Below are 9,296 nucleotides of genomic sequence, written 5' to 3'. Positions count from 1 at the left end.
ATGTAATTGTGTTCTCTGTTGTGTAAAGATATTTCCTGCTGTGTAATATGTTCTCTGTTGTGTTACTGTATTCGCTGTTGTGTGAAGATGTTCTCTGTTATTGTGTAAAATGTTGGGTAAAGATCTTCTCAGTTGTGTAAATATGATCCGTCTTGTGTAAAAGTGTTCCGGGTTGTTTAAATATGTTCCCTGCTCTGTAATATGGAGCTGAGTCTGCACTAATGGAATTGCTACAGTATCTTCCAGTCTGATACTGTATGAGGGCTGGAATGTGATCCAAAGCACAGTCTATACAAATTAAATTGCTATTGTATCTTTTAGTTTCACAATCCGGGGGAGTTTTAAACTGAAATCTCAGTTTGTATCTCAGGTTATGCTATCTTTCAGATTCTCTCAATCTGATATCACACTTGAGATTTAGACTTAAGAAAGGATGTACTGGCATTGCAGGAGTTCAAAAGCGATTCACTCAGCTGATTCCTGAGATGAAGGGGTTGACTTATGAAGAACGGCGAAACAGGTTATTCATTCGTGTTTAGAAGAATGAGGGGTGATCTTTTTGAAACGTACAAGATTCTGAGGGGGCTTAACAGGGTGAAGAAGGGTCTCTGACCTGAAACATTAACTCTGCTTCTCTCTTCACAGATGCTGCCAGACCTGCTGAGTATTTCCAACATTTCTTGTTTTTATTAACAGGGTAGATGTTGAGAAAATGTTTCCACTAGTGGGGGAATCTCAAACTAGGCGACATAGTTACAGAATAAGGGGACACTCATTTAAAACTGAGATGCAAAGGAATTTCTTCTCTCAGAGGGTAGTGAATGTCTGGAATTCTCTACCCCAGACAGTATTGGAGGCTAAATCACTGAAAGTATTTAAAGAGGATGTAAATAGATTTTTGAAATATTGGAGAGTTGAGGTCCATGAAGAGCTGGCATGAAAGAGGAGTTGAGGTCTGGGGCAGATCAGCCATGATCTTACTGAATGGCAGGGCAGGCTTGAGGGGCCGAATGGCCTACTCCTGCTCCTATTTCTTCTGTTCTTATGTTATGTTATATCTAATGTATATGTCAGGATGCACTTTGGGAATTAATACTGAAACTTATAAACTCATAATGTGTGTAAATATTGGGCTGATATTTAACTTGAATCTCAGAGTACATTATTGTAGTTAATTCTGTAAGTTTGAAAAGGGAACTCTGTGCCATAATGAAAACAAGAAATGCTGGAAATACTCAGCAGGTCAGGCAGCATCTGTACAGAGAGAAGCAAAGTTAACGTTTCAGGTCAGTGACCTTTCAGATGCTGCCAGACCTTTTGAAAGTCCATGTACACCACATCAACAGCATTGCCCTCATCATCCCTCTCTGTTACCTCATCAAAAAACTACAGCAGGACAGTTAAACATGATTTTCCCTTAAGATATCCATGCTGGCTTTCTTGAATTAACCCACATTTGTCCATGGGATTATTAATTTTGTCCCGAATTATTCTTTCGAGAAATTTTCCCACCTCCAAAATTGAACTGACTAGGGAGTGAAATGAGGTGAGTTGCTCTAACAGAGAGCCAGCACGGGTTCGACAGGCTGAATGGCCTCCTTCTGTGCTGTAGCCATTCTATGATTGTATGATTCTAGCAACAACTGTTGGTGGAGAGGCAGTGATGCAGGAATGGGTTGACAGAAAGGGGAAAGTCTGGGCTGGTGTGTGTTCGGGTTTGTGAATAAAGGTGATTTGGAAGCTGTGTTCCAAATTGAAGTGTTTACTGGAAGGAAGAAGTTGATGTAAATAAAGAGTAAAACGTGTTAAGATGAAGCGTGGTGTGATTGTGGGCAGCAGTAAATGTAGTGCTGGTGAATTATTTGTGTTAATAAACTTCCACTGCACCCTCTGCTGCAGGCTGCTGTTTATATCCAGCTGTGTATTAGTGCTGTGTGTTAACGAGATAAATGTTTGTTTCAACGCTGTTTACAAAGCAAAAGCATTGCACTCAAACAGTCCCAGACATAGCAACACACGTACAAAAGCAAAATACTGCAGATGCTGGAAATCTGAAACATAAACAGAAAATGCTTGAAATAATCAGCAGGTCTGGCAGCATCTGTGGAGAGAGAACAAAGTTAATGTGAGCTAAGGAAACAGACCTGAACTGTTAACTGTTTCTCTCTGCACAGATGCTGCCAGACCTACTGAGCATTTCCAGCATTTTCTGTTTTTATTACAGCAACACAGGTGTTGGGAGGCTCAGCCTGGCTACACAATGTTACAAGGACGCTGAGTAACACCATCGACAACGGGACAGAGAGAAAAACACACAGAAAACCAAGAATAGACTGTGAGGAAGCAAAAGTGAGGGACAGAGAGAGAGGCAACGAGACTGAGATGGAGAAACAAGGCATTTGTATGATTGTGTTCTCCCTGTTATCTAAAGGTATTTCCTGTTGTGTAAATATGTTTTCTGTTGTGTAAAGATGTACCCTGTTGTTTTGTAAAGGTTTTCCCTGTTATTGTTTTATTTTCTGTTACTGACCGTCTCCTCACAGTGACCATTTGTCCTGCTTTTATTGTGGCCAACATCACCATCTGGTGGTGGAGAGGAGGCTCTGCAGGAAGGGGTTGACAAAGTGGGAGAGACTCGGCTGGTCCGTGTTTGCAGCTTGTGTTCGTGTGAGCAAAAGTGATTTGTTACTGATTGATGTGTTCACTAGAAAGAAGAAGCTGATTGCAATCGAGTGCCTTTGGAAGCATCTTGTTATTTTAGGTAAATACTTGATGTTTTGAAAGTGAACTGTTTGTATTGTTACCAAACATAAATAGCAGAGAATGGTTTCGATCCATTGATCTCTGGGTTATGGGCCCAGCACACTTCTGCTGCACCTCTCTGCTAACTACTGCTTTCAATTTCAGCTGCCCGTTAGTGAAATATGTTCATTCCCCAATCTTTTTATAAAAATAGGATTGGAGTCGGATTTCTCAAGAATCCCGGACTCAGCAACACACGTGCTGACGGACTCACCCTCACGGCACAATGACACAAGGACACTGAGTAACAGCACCGACAATGAGGCAGGCAGAGAAAGACACACAGAAAACCAGGAAGATATTATCAGGACTCAGAAAGGAACGGACAGAGAAAGGTACTGAGCAAACCAGCAAGAGACAGCGAGATAAAAGCAAAATACTGCGGATGCTGGAAATCTGAAATAAAAACAAGTATTGCTGGAACCACTCAGCAGGTCTGGCAGCATCTGTGTTCAGTTCTGGTCGCCTCATAAGAGGAAGGATGTGGAAGCATTAGAGAGGGTGCAGAGGAGATTTATCAGGATGCTGCCTGGACTGGAGGGTGTGTTTTACGAAGAAAGGTTAAGGGTGCTAGGGCTTTTCTCATTGGAACGAAGAAGGGTGAGAGGTGACTTGATAGAGGGATACAAGATGATGAGAGGCATAACTAGAGTGGATAGCCAGAGACTTTTTCCCAGGTCGGAAAGGGCTATCACCAGGGGGCATAATTTTAAGGTGATGGAGGAAGGTTTCGGGGAGATGTCAGAGGTAGGTTCTTTACACAGAGAGTGGTGGGTGCGTGGAATGCACTGCCAGCGGTGGTAGTAGAAGCAGATACATTAGGGCCGTTTAAGCGACTCTTGGATAGGTACATGGATGATGGTTGAATGAAGCGTATGTAGGTAGTTTGATCTTAGAGTTGGTTAAAGGTTCGGCACAACATCGTGGGCCGACGGGCCTGCACTGTGCTGTACTGTTCTATGTTCTATGTTCCAGATGAAAGGATTGCATTAATCAATGGATTAGAATGTGGAGAGGCAGGAGAAAATTATGCCATTTTAAGTAGGGGGCCGGGGGTTTGTAGAAAGACCAGGGCTATTTTACTCTCTATCTCACTCCTTTCTTCTATCTGGCTCATTATCACATCCTCTCTCTCTCAGAGCGGTGGGAATCACTGGAACCCACACTTGTTGCTCAGGTTGTTTGGTTCCGGGAAAATACAAGGTCCACATCAGATTGACAGGAAGGGTAAATGTGATTCAGAGCCAATCAAATTCCATTTAGTGATGTGTGTTCAGCCTTGTTATATCAGCAAAGGCAGCAGGAAATGCAAATCCTGAAGAGTTTTGATAGAGTGAAGAAGGAGAAAGTGTTGCCAGTGACAGAAGGGTCAGTAACCAGAGGAAACACATTTAAAGTAATTGACAAAAGAATTCGAGTTGTGATGAGGAGATTGTTTTTTCAGCAGTGTGTTGTTCTGGTCTGGAATGCAATCCTGAAAGGTCAGTGGAAGCAGATTCAATGTTAACTCTAAATGGATTTGGATATATACCTGACATGGAAAATCTAACAGGGCAATGGGGGAAAGGACAGGAGTGTGGGATGTGGGATTAATAGAATAGCTCTGTTCAATATCCGGCATATACACAGTAATAAGGTTCAGTGCTTGGACCTCAGATATTTTCACTCTATCAATGGCAGAGAAGGCTGGAGGAACCATGTGGCTACTCCTCACGTTCTTCCCCGTGTCCAGGATAAAGTGTAACATGACACTGATTTCCAGATGGCCAAAACAAATGCAACGCACATCTTTTGTGGAAACATCACATTTGAAGTGAGAAACTAATCAAAAGGCACAAACGGGGATTGAACCCGTAACTTTCAGTCTACGAGACTGACACCTTACCACTTGGCCACCACGCCTTTTGTTAATGAGCACCTGAGGCTCCAGAGGAGGATTTGTGATTCTTTTTCAATTTGGTTGAAACAGCATCGAGAAACATGCACAGAAATAAAGAGGGATTGTGGAATGGGTAACAGATCAGCCTCATTTACATCATCAGCATCATGAAATCTTCATTGAGACGTTCCATTCCCATCCTCAGCTTTTCTCACATCTGTACAATAATATAAGAGTGGACATTGGGTTGTTACTGGGCAGATTATATAAATAGACTATGTGCATCATCACAGGAAGTGATGTAATATAATCTTTCCGGCACCTCATGGAGAGTTGTCGATGAAACCTTCAATGCAAGATGTGTAGAGTAAACTCAGGTTATTTTAACCGTCAGGTTCTTATAAATTCTGTACTACGCCTTGACAGATATCGGAATATTATATGGGGGCCACAGTAAACCAAAGCGAAGATGGAGAAATCTTTGCCTGTACCTTTGAAAAGGTCACTGCACTGAACCAAGCCGACGAGTGGCCGAGTTGGTTCCAGAGGTTTGCAAGGTATCGTACTGCATCGGGTCGCGTGCAGAAGCCAGACATGGAGCAGGTCAGTACACTATTGTCTGCAATGAAGGGAGTGTGCAGGCAACATCCTCATGAAGAACAGAAGGCAACATGTGAAGAAGTTATTAAGGCACGGAAGACCTATTTTAATTGAGGAAAAAAATGTCATCGTGGAGCCAAAGTTAAAACGCTTCATTTGCTGACAACGCAACCACCAGGTGACGCTGTACTAGCACATGCGCAAATGCAGCCTCTTCCACTGAAACGTCACTGTCTGTGACATTCAGGCAGCTGCCAGGATTAAAGATGGAGCTACTCAATTTATCACAGAAAACAACTTCGACCCAAAAATCCCCTCAAAGGTTGCCATCGCCGCCTCCGTCCCACCCCCAACAGTCCCCCGCTCCTTCTTGTGCATTCGCCAGTTATATGGTACCAAGTCATCTTAGTTCACCTAAAGTGAATTATTTTCGGAGCAGTGACTGTCGTTTCATAAGCAAATATGGCACATATCTACACAATGGACATGTTTTGGTTGATTCTCGGAGAACGTTGCGCTGTTTGAAGTCTCATCAGAAGGACAGCACCTCTGACAGTGCAGCACACCCTCTGTAATTCAGTGAGGTTTAATAGAGTCATAGAGTTATACAGCACAGAAACAGGCCCTTCGGTCATCATGTCCGTGCCGGCCATCAAGTACCTACCTATTCTAATTCCATTTTCCAGCACGTGGCCGTAGCCTTGTATTCTGTGGCGTTTTGAGTGCTCATCTAGATACTTCTTAAATGTTGTGAGGGTTCCTGCCTCTACCACTCCTTCAGGCAGTGTGTTCCAGATTCCAACCACCCTCGAATTGAAACATTTTTTCCTCAAATCACCGCTAAACAGTGCCATCCCATTCTCCGGACGATCATTCCCCGCTTCCCCCCATCCCACTCTCTGACTGCTCACTCCCCGCTTCACCCACCACCACCCCCATCCTGCTCTCTGGCCGCTCACACTCCAGGCCATGGGCTCTGCCGCTTCCCTCCTCTCGGCCACTCGCTCCAACATTGCCCCATCACCTCTCGAGGCTCGCCTTGCTTTATCGGGTGGTGCGGTGAAGAATGATCGAATGTTGGAGCGAGAGGCCGAGACGAGGGCAGCAGCATGCCTTAGAGCTAGTGTCTGGAGGGACGTGGGGGGGAAGCGGGGCGTGAGTGGACGGAGAGAGGGCAGTGCGAGGGTGGGGGGGGGTAGCAAGCGGCCGGAGGGCGGGGGAGCAGGGTAGCGCGGAGCGGGCAGCGAGCGGCCTGGAGTGAGTGGCTGCAAGGGGGGAGAGAGTTTTCCCACGCATGCGCCACTTCGTCCTGGAAGACGTAGGCTGAGCATGCGCAGCATCTCAGAGCGCAGGAGACTGTTTGTGCATGTGCGAGCTTGGAGCGCTCTGATGACGTCGGCTGGCTGCTGCATTGTCAGGAATCACTTTGAATTTAATAAGCGTACAAAACAGAAAGGGGAGAGTATTCATTCATTTATCAATGACTTGTCCAAACTCACGGATATTTGTGAATACGGCAACATAAGAGAAGAGCTGAATGGAGACAGGATTGTGTTCGGGGGATTAGACAACACCCTTTCAGATCATCTACAGTCCAGGGCTGATCTCACATTAACGAAAGAGTTTCAATTGAGCAGACAAACAGAGGTTAGAAAGTTTAACCAATCCGTTGTTCGAGGGGACAGGGAGAGTCTGATCTCGAGAGTTGCAGACTCAATTGAATTTGTTAAGAAAACAAAAGGAAAAATTAGTGGTAAAAGACAAGAAAGACGGGAAGAGCATCTAGTGGTAGCTGCAACCAATTGCAGTAGGTGTGGCCGAGAGAGACACAAGTGGGAAAACTGCCTCGCCAAAGAAGCTGAGTGTTTTTCCTGCAGAAAGATGGGACACTTTAAGTCAGTGTGTGGCAGTAAAATACCAGCACTGAATATAATTAAAGGGAAATCCCCAGACAGCAAAAACATTAATGAAGTACACGATATCCAAAGTGTGGAAATACATTTTTTAGGTGAAATCCAGGAAATAAAATGAGAGTTGCTGGACGACAGAAATTCTGAAATATTTTAAGATAGAGGTAGATAGATTCTTGATAAACAAGGGGGTGAAAGGTTATCGGGGGCAGGTGGGAATGTGGAGTTGAGGTTGCAATCAGATCAGCCATGATCTTATTGAATGGTGGAGCAGGCTCGAGGGGCCGAGTGGTCTACTCCTGCTCCTAATTGGTATGTTTGTATGTAAGAAAACATGTTCTAGATACAATGAGAACTATCATTTGTTTGGAAATGGATTTGAACCCTTTTATCAAAAGGTTATAGAGCTTTAATTTTTCTACAATTAACAGGCAAATCCTTGTGGAGTTGAGATTGACAGAAACAATGGGCTGGATTCTATAGAGCCCTCGACGTCGAGGTCTGTGGTGGGGCTGGGGTGGGGGCCGCCTGAAGATGGCCTCGGATGAGACCCGGAACGGACCTCAACGCCGGCAGGGCCTGGCTCGATATTGCCGGCGACGGCGAGGCCTTGTGGGGGACCTCCACCGCTCGGCAACGGGACCACAAACCTGCATTAATTATTATCCCATCACTTCCTGATGTTCCGCTGCGATCTTCAGCCCAGTGGCCGGCACTGCCGTGCCTTCGGAGCCCCACCCGGGCAAATGAGGTGCAACACTGGTGGGGAGGGGGGAGAAGGTAAGTTTCTCAGTGTGGGGGTGGGGGGACGGAGTCAAATTAATGTCATGGGTGTAGGGGATGGTGGGAAGGGTTATAGTTTACAGTTTGTGCAGTTTTGGGCGGAAGGTCAGATGGTAAAGGTAGGTTTTGGGAGGGAAGGGCAAATAATTAATTTAACTGTTATTGGGGGGATGGGAGAGAGGCAAAAGCAATGTATTTATTTCATTTAATTTAATCTTCCTTTAAATATTTTCCAAAAGGACTAACAGCCCTTTAAAAATGGCTGACACTCCAGTACCGTACTAAGGCAGTGCTGCACTATCAGAAATGCTGTTTTTCAGGTGAGACAGAAAACTGAGGATCCCTCTGCCATCTCACGTGGATGTTAAAGGTTCCATGGCACTATTTCAGAGAATAGAAGGGGAATTATTTCTGGGATGCTGGTCATTGTTTAACCCTGAATCAACATCACTTCAAAACAGATTATCTCGTTTTTATCACATTGTAGTTTCTGGGAGCTTGCTGTGCGCACATTGGCCACCATGTTTCCTACATGACTACAGTGACTACACTTGGAAAGTCCTTCATTGGCTGTAAAAGGCTTTGCAATGTCCTGTGGTGGTGAAATGCAAGTCTTGCTTTTTCCATTGTTATCAGTGTCATTGTGATCAAAAGATAGGATTCGTGAACACAAAGTTTGAATCAATTTTGATTAAAATAATGTAAAAGCATCTATATTCTTGCACTGTACTTAATAATCTCCATCTTCCTATCCTTACAGAGTGCAATGTCATCGACCCTGAAATTGATTCCACAATCTCATAGAATCTTAGACTCATAGAAAGTGAAGGCACAGAAAGAGGCCACTTGGCCCTCAGACAATTTCAGCCCAGTTCTGATGAAAGGTCACAGACCACAAACGTTAACTCTGTTTCTCTCTCCACAGATGCTGCCAGACCTGCTGAGTATTTCCAGCATTTTCTGTTTTTATTTCAGATTTACAGCATCTTCAGTATTTTGCTTCTGTGTTAATTTGAAAGTTAAAACTGAACCACCTGTCTACAATTCACACTGGGGTCTCCCATGAAATGATTCTGTATAATATTGATATAATGAATACAGATTCCGACACAGAGCTTCCTGTGGGGAATTGGGGATATGAAAACCAGCAGACTCTGCAGGGATTTCCACTGGGAGCGCAAATTCACAAAATCTACCTTTTATATATCGATTCATTTTGATTGTCCTTCTGGAAAATTATTTTGCAACAATTTAAACATCAACCCACAGCTCCATGACTGGGCCAATGATGAGGTCATCCTCTGACAGGTCATGTGACAGCT

The 9,296-nt window shown here is 44.3% G+C and overlaps 1 non-coding gene across 1 annotated transcript; it reads right to left on the bottom strand.

Annotated features, from left to right (window-relative positions):
• Positions 1-4,632: 4,632 nt before the first annotated feature.
• trnat-cgu (transfer RNA threonine (anticodon CGU)) lies at positions 4,633-4,704 on the bottom strand. Its single transcript has one exon. It is a non-coding gene; the product is annotated as a tRNA-Thr (tRNA).
• Between the last annotated feature and the right edge of the window lie 4,592 nt (positions 4,705-9,296).

The sequence above is a fragment of the Heterodontus francisci genome, unplaced genomic scaffold, assembly GCF_036365525.1.
Source record: "Heterodontus francisci isolate sHetFra1 unplaced genomic scaffold, sHetFra1.hap1 HAP1_SCAFFOLD_51_2, whole genome shotgun sequence".
NCBI classification, from domain to species: domain Eukaryota; kingdom Metazoa; phylum Chordata; class Chondrichthyes; order Heterodontiformes; family Heterodontidae; genus Heterodontus; species Heterodontus francisci.
This window is presented reverse-complemented; position numbering and strand designations above follow the sequence as displayed.